General features: G+C 40.9%; 1 protein-coding gene across 5 annotated transcripts in view; it reads right to left on the bottom strand.

Moving 5' to 3' along the window:
- IL1RAP (interleukin 1 receptor accessory protein) overlaps positions 1–8397 on the bottom strand; it is a 147597-nt gene extending 139200 nt beyond the window's left edge. For all 5 annotated transcript variants that reach the window (XR_004182356.1, XM_031663869.1, XM_031663875.1 and 2 more), the window contains exon 1: positions 8228–8397. The gene's annotated coding sequence lies outside the window, so the exon portion shown is untranslated. The remainder of the gene's footprint in view (positions 1–8227) is intronic.
- Between the last annotated feature and the right edge of the window lie 4245 nt (positions 8398–12642).

The following is a 12642-nucleotide window of genomic DNA, read 5'->3' as shown; positions in this document are numbered from 1 at the left end:
TCGAGAGAGAGAGAGAGAGAGAGAATAGGAAGGAAGGAAGAGAAAAGAAGGAAGAGGGAGGGAGGGAGGGAGGGAGGGAGGGAGGGAGGGAAGGAAGGAAGGAAGGAAGGAAGGAAGGAAGGAAGGAAGGAAGGAAGGAAGGAAGGAAGGAAGGAAGGACACGTTTATTACCATTTTACGTGAGAAAACTAAGTCTGGACAGGCTAAGCATGCAGTACCTAGAATTCAAACCCAGCCCTGATTCTGAAGCCAGCCTACTTCTTACTATCTACTCTCTCCATTCAATCTGCTGCCCCCACCACTGTCTCACTCTGTAATTGGGAAACTGAAGTATAATCTTCCAGAAAAGTGCTATTTAGTGTGTATTACCATTCTCAAGTCTCCATCATTTCTATAAACAGAAAGAACTCACATTTTAATGAGAGCGAAGCTTCTTCTGTGGGCACTAAACGCTCAAAAGAAGAAAGCAGAAAATGTGTACTCATAATGCTAGAATCCAAATTAAAGCCAAACATTTTATCCTTTATTTTGTTGTAGAAAACTATGGAGATTAATGGTGATACAAAACTTGCTTTTTTTTAAAGAAAGGTTCTATTTTCATTTCCCAAATATTAAATGCCCATGTGCCTAACCGAGTCATCTACTTTTTCTTCCCATCCCCAAACCTGGGTCCTGAAGGGGATGGGGCAGATGGGGAATGGTCTGCAGGTCAGAGTAATGTGGTAGAATCATATCCTTAAGGACATAAAGGGGTCTTTATGGAACTGACTCTCAGTGCAGTACTCAGTTGTAATTCTCACTGAGGCCAATGAGATACCTCCTAAGACATTGTTCTACAGTCAGAGATTTATAAAACACTCTACCTTAGACATAATATTTTCCAAATTCCTCATTTTCAGGGTGAAAGCAAGGAGTCTGGAGAAGGAAAAGCAACTAACCAGGACCACGGTTGATTGAGGAAAAAAAAAACATAATCCTGGAATTAGAAAACTAGGGTCCAAGTCCCGGTTCTACTATTTATTAGCTGCTTGGCCATAGTAAATATGTAGCCCCTTTGAGACCCAGGATGTAAAACATTAGCAACACCTGCCCTGATTACCTCAGAATTATTGTAAAAAGCAAAATGTTATATGTGTATACATTTGTATATACAATAACAAGCATGTTGAAGACTTAAAGTTCTATATAAACAAAAACTGTATTATTTAAACCTGGACCTTTCTTTTTCTAACTTAGTATCCATCTGGGCATGCAATGGAACCATTCTCATTGCTGTTGTTAATTGTAATAGAGGTTAAAATCCCTATGCACAAGGCTGTTAACAAATGTCATGGCATATGATTGACACTTACCAAAAGCCTGACAAGATGGGTTTTATTATCCCCATTTTTACAGATCATAAAAATAAGGCAAAGAGAGACCAAATAATTCGGCCAAAGTCAAACCCAGGCAGGTAAGTCTGACGTCAATGTCCACTATATTAAGCAAACACAATTTTAAGTTGCCAGAGCATCTAACCATACTGGCTTTAATAAACTGCTATCAACGAAAGGAACATTTCCAGACATAATGCTTATAAAACGACTGCTTCTCATTTCTGTTGCCATTAGCATTGATTGGCAGAGGAGGAAGCCAGTGTAATCATGAGGACTTTTATGCCAGAAAGGTAGAAATCACAAGCATCTGCTGGATATAAACTAGACATAAAAGGTTACCTGTTCTTATGTTCAACTGATGCCAATTATATCAAATAATAGTTGAACTGATATAAATTCTTCAATGCTTTTAGAAATCTTGAGATCGAAGCTCGTTGCAGCTGCCCACTTCAATGGAAACTTCCTACTTTCTCTCTGGCAATTTATGTATGACACTTGACACTGGTCTTGCTGTCAATATATGCAAAAATGCACTTCAGCATCATCCTTCACTGTGTTTTCTGCAAAACGCCCTTTATGATTAGGACAGAAACAGGTTTTCCCATCATTAAGCTAGTAATGTCTGACCTTCTTGGAGCCGACGACTCCTTATCATTGTCTGATTTTGTGACCACAAAATTAAATGAAACTAAAACTACTTTACTAGCCTGTAGAGGCAAACTTTGGCATAACTAATATTATTGATAAAGCATGAGAAATCCAGAAAGTCAGTTTTGGACCTACTGACATATGAACCCATCATCATATCATTCAATTTTGCCCTTTTTACATATGAGTTACTGTGCTAGGCACAGGGCAGAATAAACCATATTCTCAGCTGATATTTTAAGGTAAATATCACATTCATTTCCTATCCTTTACCATCCCAATTGTTTGCCAAACTGTGGCACATTCTCTTCGACCAGCTGGGGCATCTACTCAACATACTCCCCCTCTCCATCTGAGATTCATTAAATGAGTAATGATTTGGGTAAACAGCAGTGCTGAATGATGAGGAAGGAATGAATATTTACCAAGTCCCTTCTAGGTGCCAGCTAGTAAGAGCTAGGGGCTTAAAATGCTTTATCTTTCTTTAATTTCACTAATAAATAGAGCTAGATAGAAAGATGACTGACACACAGATTAGATAGATAGAGACATTTGTAAGTCTCTCAGCTGATGGCATGGCTTATTCTGCCCTGTGCCCAATGGAGATGAACAAAAACAAAGGCACAAATTACAAATTCCTGGACCACAGTAAAAAAAAAAAAAAAAAATCACAATAGAGATAGAAGATGTTATATGCATTTAAAGGGGTTTTGTGAGCTGGAGAAAATCAAGAAAGGATTGGAGCAGTATGTTTGGAAAGGAAAGAGTAAAAGAAGAGGAGAAGACAGAAGCTGAGGTAGTATGGTGTGAGAATACAGAGAGGGGGCATTCACAAATCTGGTTATATAAGTTTCCAGATTTCATGGTGTGGTATCTAGTAAATATGCTGTAGTGGAACAAAAGGATTTGCACTCAGACACACACAGGTTCCAATCTTTACTAATTGGGAAAACTTGGGCAAGTCTGTAAGTCTCTCTGAGCCTCAGTTCTTTCATTTGTAAAAGGCAAATAATAATATATATCTGAGAGTTATTTTTGTGTTTAAATGAAATCACAAAAATGCATGTGCTGATGAAATGCTGACTTCTCTTGACCATCTTTGTTTGTTCAGAAAAATACATCTCCAGGGAATAAAACAATAAGAGCATTTTCTTTTTACTCCCCCTTCTCCGTTTTAGCTTTAACTTTTGCAAACAGATGTGATTACAGAATCTCAAAGTTGAAAGAAATCTTAAAGATACACAATGCATTATAGCAAAAGAAATTTAGAGATCATCGAGTTGAGCTCTCCCACATGTTAGGTCCAAAGGTAAAGATATTTCTCAGTCACAGGCAAGGTAGTACCAGGATGAGGATGTAGGATGGTGGTTGGATAGGTCATTCGTTTTAGTCTAAGTCCTCAGTTCTAGTCCAGAGGTGGGACAACTGGAAGTTTTTCCTAACTGTAGAATAAAATGCATAGATGAGTCTCAGCATCATGTCTTGCTTTGTGCTGTTAAATAGGCTGATATGGTTTGGGTCTGTGTCCCCACCCAAATCTCATCTTGTAGCTCCCTTAAGTACCACATGGTATGGGAGGGACCCAGTGGGAGATGATTGAATCATGTGGGGTAGGTCTGTCCTGTGCTATTCTCGTGATAGTGAATGGTTCTCACAAGATCAGATGGTTTTAAAAACGAGAGTTCCTCTGCACAAGTTCTCTTTTTTGGCCTGCTACCATCCACGTAAGATGTGACTTGCTCCTCCTTGCCTTCCGCCATGATTGTCAGGCCTCCCCAGCCATGTGGAACTATAAGGCCAGTGAACCTCTTTCTTTTACAAATTGCCCAGTCTTGGGTATGTCTTTATCAGCAGCATGAATGCAGACTAATACATAGGCCATGCTACGTAACTCTATGAGCCTCAGTTTCCTAAAAAAAAAAAACACGCAGGATTATTGTGAGGATTGAATGAGATGATATATTTAAGACACTCAGCACAAATAATCATGGAGACAAGTAAAGAGTGGCTGTTAAATTTTGATGATCATAATTTAACAGACTAATACATTGAAGGAGTTGTTGGCAGAAGACAGAATCAGTGTTTATTAAATGTTTTCTATGAATAAGATGCTGAAACAAATAGGGAGTTAAGCTTCTAAGCAGGCATCAGTGTCCCTATTTCCTAGCTGCGGAGCCAAAAGATCATCATAGAATAACTTGCCTCAGATTTCAGCCAGACTCTCAAAATCCACACTACCACAGCTGCTAGAGAGAGTTAGAATACAGTCAGACCAAAGGGATGTCTCCTAACAACCCTATCAGTGTAAACCATCCATTCTAGTTTAAAAAAAAAAAAAAAAAAAAAAAAGCAGCAAATGAATGGCTAACCTGAATTTATCTACCAAAATATCACTTACCAAATGTTCTGTAACCTTCCTGTTCTTTGGTGTTTCTTCTTTTTTCTTTTCTTCTTCTTCTTTTTTTTTTTTTTTTTTTCCTACACAGAACAATTTCCAAAATGGGCAAAGAGCACAGTAGGTGGCTCTCTTTAATATTTCATGGGTAAGGCAACAGTGACTCACCAGATCCTACATCTGTGTCACCAGCAAAAGCCTGATGAAGTTGATCAACAAATGAAGCTGTGTATAGGCTGGAGATAATCTTTGTTTTTTCTACGTCCTCTGATTTCCTCAAGCCACATTCTGCTTTCCTAACTGTGCCAGGTAAGATGATGTTAACTGCTTACCTATGGGAGCAAACATTTGCTCCAAAATGCCAAAAGCAAAGAGCAAAAAGTTTCTTCTACAACTGCGTTTGCAAGGCTATGTGCTTGCTACAAACAAGAGGGATCTAACAGCCTACAAGAAGTCTCAGTAGATGAATAGCCCCACTGCTTGGGCCAGAAACAGATCCCTTCATCTTCCTACATGTGCCTGCAGCCATCACTTTCCACAAGGAGGACTGAAACTCCAGACAAGTCATCAGCACCACCAGGAAGCAGTGGTCTCTTTCTGCAAATGCCACCTTTGCACACTGTTCTGTTTACTCTACTCAGTACCCACAAAATTGTCAAAAAAAAAAAAAAGTTGAATAATGCTATGGACACTCATGACATTCATTGTTCAATCTTCTTCCTAGCCTTTGAACTAGCATGAGGATGGCAGAGGGAAGAAACCACTTACAACAGGAAGAAAAGAGCGACATCATTCTGTACTTTGTCTTCTTAGTTAGTACCCTTTCTCTTAGGAATCAAAGGTGTATTACATCAAACACAGAAGAGTAGGAAGGTTGTCTTAGAGACCATTGCTTTAAATACCCTTTTATGATAGTCGGCCCCACTAAACTCTACAGAACTGTGCTTAAGGATTGTTCTCTTGGCAAGGAAATACCCACTTTTCAACAAAAATGATATCCTGAAATAACCAGACAAATAAGGTCAACTTTATAACTGAAGTAAACTGTTAATATCTCATTGGTGAGGAAACAGAGTGTGATGGGAAATGCCCTAAACTAGATATGAAAAGGTGTGAACTGTATTCCCAGAGTTAAAACATACTAGCACATGACCTCTAGCAACTTTTCATTTCTCTGAGTCTCATTCCAGATATGTTCTCAATAAATTGAGACTAGCTAAGAAGAGATATCATTTAATGAGCACCTATTCACTACATGTACTTGACACTATTCTATTGCATTTATTCTTTATACAGATTTTTAAGCTAAGCATTTTCTTTCCATTTTAGAACTGGATAAAACAAACTTTAAACGATTAAATAAACTGCTCAATATCACCGAACTACTCAGGCATGAGGGCTGGAATTTGAAATCAAGTAGGTCTGACCACAAAACCTGGGCTCCTTCCTCTATTAATATTCTTTTCATGTCCTCCCAGGGCTATTGAGAGTAACAAGGAGTATCACATACGCAGAATGCACTTTAGAAATTTTAAAGTTCTACACATATATATGGTTTTGATAACAAGTAATAATCTATATAAAGATATGGGTATAACTGATCAACCTTTCTTTGAAGAATCAGAACCAAGGGGATTAGCTTTTAATTTCCCTTCCATCCTCATGATCTGACCTTATTTTGAACATTTTCCTTTTCCCCCACAAGGCCCCTGTCTCTCAGGCACACATTCAGAAGTATCCCAGCCAGCTCACCCCAATGTATGTACAGGGAACAAGCTGATGGAAGCAGGTGATCCCATCCTTTACTAATGCTTGGTGCGGGAGGTACCTAAGTGGGCACCACTGGACTCTTATCTTCCATCAAGATGTATCACATCCTGTTCTCAAGCACTTATCAATACTGCATACAAATGCTATGGACTGTGAAGGAGGCAGCTAACTACAAATGCTGGACACTCAATTTAAGGAGTCATGGCAAAGCCAGTAGACAGTAGTAAATCATTGCATGAAGTCCATCAGAATAAAATCAATTGTCATGAGTAGGGTAAGAGTGTAGGAGGGAATCCATTTAATTTTAAAAGACCAATAATACAGGAAGACTAGTGTGGGCTTGCGAATGTCTGTGTGTTCCTGTTTAAGTAAGGCAAGTTTGTGTCCAGAAGGGTCTGCATTTAGCAGCATCTCTGTACAATCCAAAAGAAATGTATGAGAATTCGGTTGTTTTCTGATACTAGATGAAAAAGGTTGTTCGGCTGACCTAAGAGAGCGCGGATAGAAGGCTTAGAACAATCTGTAACATAGCTGCAACTTCCAACTTTCTCTTCTCGTCTTTCTGCCTCTCATCCATGTCAAGACCCTCTCTGTCAATAAATGATGTCTCAGATCAGGGCTGAAGTTTGACCTAAAAACTAGTAGGAAATTCACATCACCGAGAAACATCAATTTTACATTTCGAGCTAAGCACCCATGACCCACATCACACATGGACAACATTCAGAAAATTATTCTCATAAAAGAGCTGCTCAAATTCAAAAGAAGAAAGTCACCACATTTACAGATTTTTTTTAAACTCCTCTCTAAGGTAGTATGAAATCACCTTTCTGAAAACCCACTGTCTGCAAGGTTACTATGTAATGATATTTAAAATAGTTGCCATCAGTTTTAAACCAACCAGATGCCAGGCCAGGCACTGTGCTAAACATGCTACTTGAATCATCCCATTTCATCCTCCCAACTACCCAAAGGGTTCATTGTGACCATTATAAATCTCCATTTTGCGGCTGAAAGAAAAGAAAGGAAGAAAAAAAGAAAAGAAAAACCCAATATCAGAAAGGTGGGATAATTTGCCCAAGTTCACACAGCTAATACATGGCAGAGCTGGAGTCAAAGCCAAGTCCTCTTTCTCATCCAGTAGCTAAACCAGGGATCTGTACAGCAGAGCAGCAAAATGCTTCGCGCGGCGCCCTGGTTCACAATCTCACAACCAGAAGGTGGAAGGAAGACAGGCTGAGGGCTAGCTCTTCAAGGAAACGGCAGAAGTTTGCTTTTATGTTTGTGATTTTCTGTTTAACCCAGCTTCCTTGTTCCCTCCCAATATTTAGAAGAGGGAAGGGACTCTACGGTTCCATGAAGTCAGTTCTTCCCAAGTGAGGAGCACCCTGTACCCCACAGGGCCACTAGCTCCGCTTCCTCCGGGGCTGGGAAGAAACAGTACCATAGGAGGTCACTGGCGCCCGGGCCTCCCTCCTCCCTCCCAGTGCTCCTCCAGAAGCTGGTAGGACACCCTGGGCAGGGGCATCTTTCTGAGAAAGCAGGTCAGGGGAAGAGGGAGTGAGGCTGCAAGCAGCATTTTCCCAGGCTGTCACAGCTCTGGACTGAGAGCGACGTGATACCGAGCGAGCATGCTGGGACACACCGCTTCCTTCTATCCTCAGAGCTTCCAGCAGCGGTCTGGAGAAACCAAGGCGGAGATGGGGGCGGGGGGTGGTAGCGGGGAGGGGGCGGTGAGGAGGAAAACAAGGGTAGATCCCTCAAAGGGCTGAGGATGGGGGCGGCAACGAGCAGACGTCCCACAACTGCGTTACTTAAATCCCTGCAAAGCAAAGATAGGTCTCTGAACGTTTGGGTTCGAATCCGGGCTACAGCCCTGACTAGCAATATGACCTATCCCAGCCGCTGCCTCGTTCTGTGCCTCAGTTTCCTCCTCTGTAAAGTAGGAGGGTTTAACGATAAGATCTCTAAGAATCCATCTGCCCTGAGATTCTGCGGCTCGGTGACTTCTGAGCCCTCACGGCGGCGCGAGACTCACCTTTCTTGGGAAGCTGAGCGGGCGCAGCAAAAGCAGCCGGGATGGGTGCAGTGTCGCCGGGCACTGCTTCTTTCCGCGCCTCTGGCCAAAGCGGACCCCGGAGACCTGGATTCCGGCGGTCTTCCCCAGTGAGCCTCTTACTTTCCGCCGCACTTTCTTTTCCCCCTTTGGGGCTCCTCCCCCGGAGCGGCGCGATTGGCCACGGCCTCACGGCTCAGGCTCCACCCGCCGCCTTGGCTCGCGATCCATCCGAGCTCTGGGCTTGCAGGAGCTGCGGCCGCGGGGCGGCGCCCTGGACGGTCCCGCCCGCCGCGAGGAGGAGCTGCGCCGCGCCCGCCTGCAGACGGATGCAAGGCTGCGCTCGGCCCCTTCGGCTCCCTGCCACCGCCTGTGCGGGCTTGAGCGCGCTGGGAAAGGAGAGGGTTAGTCCTGCAGCGCAGCTTGGCACGCTGCCAGGCGCTGTGGGAAGCTACGCCCCTCACTACACACCGAGGCGCACACATGTGCTCATTGCAAGATCGTGCTCTGGCAGTTGAGATCGGTGCCACCCTGCCCTTTCTTCCTGTCTCGACGTATTTAGCAATCATGCTGCAAGGCCTTGAATCGATTCAGACTACAGGATTTTCGCAACCACCCTGTGCCGCCGGCACAGAGCGCGCTAGGATGTATGCGATCTCCGCAGTCCTGAGCTCTTGCTGTCTTGAACTGACATTCATATGAGCAAGCAGCAGCACATGACAGCAAGACTAAATCTATATTGTCCACTGGTAATATACCCATTGCCTAGCACAGTGCCTGGCACAAAGTAGGCACTCAGTGCATGTATAGTGAATGAGTAAAAGAACTAATAGGTTTACAAGGAAGGAAAAAATCTCAAAACAAATATTTGCCTTCATTCATTTCCATTTCCCCAAGTTTTTGCAAGAGCATTCCTTCAGCTGCCCTCTGCCACTCTAGATGGTAGTCTGTAATATATCCCGAGAAGCATTATAAAGGCTTTCATTAAGTCATCTCTCTTGTTCAGGCACCTTCTGCTGTGTTCCTACTGCTAGTCCATCATGATTCTTCCTGACTGGCAAGGCCATTCATGACCTGTCCCCATTTCTGAAACTCCCTAACCAAAGCCACCTACCACACTGACGAGTCTTCGCACATACCTTGCTCATCACCTCTCCTTTTCTCCCCCTCCTATAGCTACCTAACTGAATCTTACTAATTTATTTTCAAGAATCAAGATTCAGAGAAAGCATTTAAGGAAAAGGAGACAAAAGATGCGAAATAAGAACAGGGCGCAGGTGAGTGGGAAGGAAATGAAACCATCAGATGCCCGTGCCGCTAAAGATGCACAGCAATACAAAACGCAGAGACTGCCCCTGCCCTGGCGGAGCTTCAGTTCCCAACGTGAAATATCAGTGTAATTGGAGCCATAGAAATGTTTATGATACTTTGCTTCTTGATATCACTTGTGAAAATTAATTGCTCAAAATTTGTATTTATCCCTGGATACCTGAGATCCAGCACCTGCTCACAACATTGTTACTGAACCAAAGAGAAAACAATCCAAAAGAATTTCAAATGTTACCTGTATGAAGCAACAATGAAACTTTTTCCTATTTATTATTCGTTCCTTAAACATATTCTGGGCATAGACTTTATATATATATATATATCACTTAAGGATTTACACAGTGCTTACAAAATAAAAAGGCACAATCATAAGGACTTTGTGTATATTAATTCATGTAACCGTCAATACAACCTAGAGGGTGCTATTATCATCTCCAGTTTACAAAGGAGATAAAGGGATTTTAAATAACTTGACCAAGGCTACAGGCCTACAAGTGGAGAATGCAAAATGAGACTAGAGACACTCAACGTACATGCTCGCAGCCGCTACACAGTCTCATGTACTACCTAGAAGCCAAACAGATACTAGTAATTCAAAATTGAACCAGATGTAGTCCTGGACATTGAAGGGCTACTCACAGCTTAAGGAAGATAACATTAAGACGAATAATCATATAGACAAATATTCATAGTATATTGTCGTTTGAACACAATATAAATGGTTGGAAATGAAAATGATTAGTTAATGAATGCTGTCTACTCACAGAAGAAAATATTTGTGTCGTAACTATCATGTTATGGAAATATGTCTACAAAGAACAAGGCTTACAAAATAACAAGGTTGAGTAAAAGTTGTGGAGAGATGAACACCAATTGAAAGGAATGTAAAAAAAATGTTGATATATTAGGATTATGGAAATATAAACATTTCTTTTTCTTTTACATTTAAGTGAAATAGACCAAGCACAGAAAGACAAATTTTGCAAATTCTCACTCACACGTGGGAGCTAAACATTAAAACAATTGAACTGAGATATAAGAGTAGAATGATGGTTACCAGAGGCTGGGAAGAGTAGCAGAGGCAAGGCAGTTGTGGGGAAGGGGGGATGGTTAACGGTTGCAAAAATATAATTAGCTGGAATGAATAAGACCTAGCATTTGATAGCACAACAGAGTGACTGCAGTCAACAATAATTAATTATGCATTTTAAAATAAGTAAAAGAGTGAAATTGGAATGTTCCTCAAAGAAATGACAAATAGTCAAGGTGATGGATACCCTGTTGTCATTACCCTGATGTGATAATTACACATTGTATGCATGTATCAAAACCTCACATGTCACCCATACATATATACACCTATTATGTACCCATAATAATTAAAAATGAAAAAAAGTTATTCTAACAATTGAGAAAAATATTTTAAAGCCATATCCACTAAATATCCATCACCTACTAAACACTTGATGAATAACAGTTGCCTAAATGAATAAATGAAGCTACAAATTCATTGATGTTAGTGACTAATACTGCTGGATGTGTAGAAGACGCACAATACAGTATTTTGCAATTGATTGAAGTATTTGGAAAGGCGTTATTATTCTCTTCTTCTCCCAGCTTTTATCCTTCACCTTTTTTTTTTTAAGGTTATTTTTAATTATCTTGCTATAGCTATAAGAGGCATCAGGAGTTTACTAGTCTCTTAAACCCAATCCATTGAGACTTTTGTCTCTACCACTACATAGTCAGTATCTGTAATGATCTTCACTTAGCCAAATGTGGTGGTCAATTCTCTGTCTTCATTGTACATGTTAATACATTAGCAGCATTAGACACAGTTAGTTTTTTGCTCTTTCACACTCTCTCATACTTGACTCTTTGTTTTCTGCGTATTTCATCTACTGTTCCTTATCAGATTCTTATCGAATCCTCTACCTCTTCATGATCTCTGAAGGTTACAGTGTCCTAGAGCTCAATCCTTGGAGTGTTTGTATTCTCTACCCAGGGGAACTCAGACAGACACATAGCCTTCTGAAATATCAATATGATAATGACTTGCAAATATGAATCTACAGCCCAAACCACAGACTCTGTATACCATATTGCCTCCTTCATATCTCCTTCTTGGATGTTTTAAATACACCTCAAATTTTACATGTTCAAATTCAAACTCTATTTCCACCCCACACCAAACCAGAGCTTTGTAAGAAACACTATCTTTTACCCAGTTGCTCAGGTCAAAAAGTTGGACTTATCACTCTCTCGTTGTCTGTATACACTATATCCACAAACCTTCTGCTTCCTCTACATTCAAAACACATCTAAAATCCAACCACACTATTCCTCTTCTCCATCACAACCACCATGGTTCAGGTCATTGTCATCTCTCCCCTCACTGGCATCCCTGCTTAAACTCTTACCCAAAGAGTCTATTGCCCTTACTTCAGAGACCCTTATAAATGAAAATAAAATAAATACAGGCTAGTGACTGAGATCAAGGAATCTGAAGCCAGACTACCTGGGTTCAAGTTAACATAATATGATCAAGTTACTCAATTTTTTTTCACAGTTTTATTCTCTGAGAAATGTGAATAATAATGACAATAATATACATTACAGTGCTGTTTTTAAATTAAATGAGATTATATAAGTAAAACACTTGGAACAGGGATTGGCATGTACAAATGCAATATAAATATTCATTATTCTTTTACAAGAAATATGTCACACTCTGCTTTCAAATACTCAGTGATTTCTCATCATGATCAGATAAATCTCCATAGTCATTATGGCCTAAAAGTCCTTGTGTGGCCCTACATGATCCAGCACTGATTTGCTTCTTTAAATCTCCCATAGCATGCTCCTTGCTGTTGACCAAACACACTAACATGTTCCCATAGTAGGGTGTTTGCATTTGCTGTTCCCCCTTGCTGGACTGCTGCTCCCCTGTTCCTTACTCTCTCCTCTTACCCACATCTTCATTAATGTCCCTGCTCCAATTTTACCTTCCCAACAAAGCCTTTCCTGACAACCAAGGCAAATAATACATTATGTAACATTTTAATTAA

This window comes from Papio anubis, chromosome 2 (assembly GCF_008728515.1).
Source record: "Papio anubis isolate 15944 chromosome 2, Panubis1.0, whole genome shotgun sequence".
In the NCBI taxonomy this organism is placed as follows: Eukaryota; Metazoa; Chordata; class Mammalia; order Primates; family Cercopithecidae; genus Papio; species Papio anubis.
Note: the sequence above shows the minus strand (reverse complement) of the source record. Positions and strands in the feature narration are given on the sequence as shown.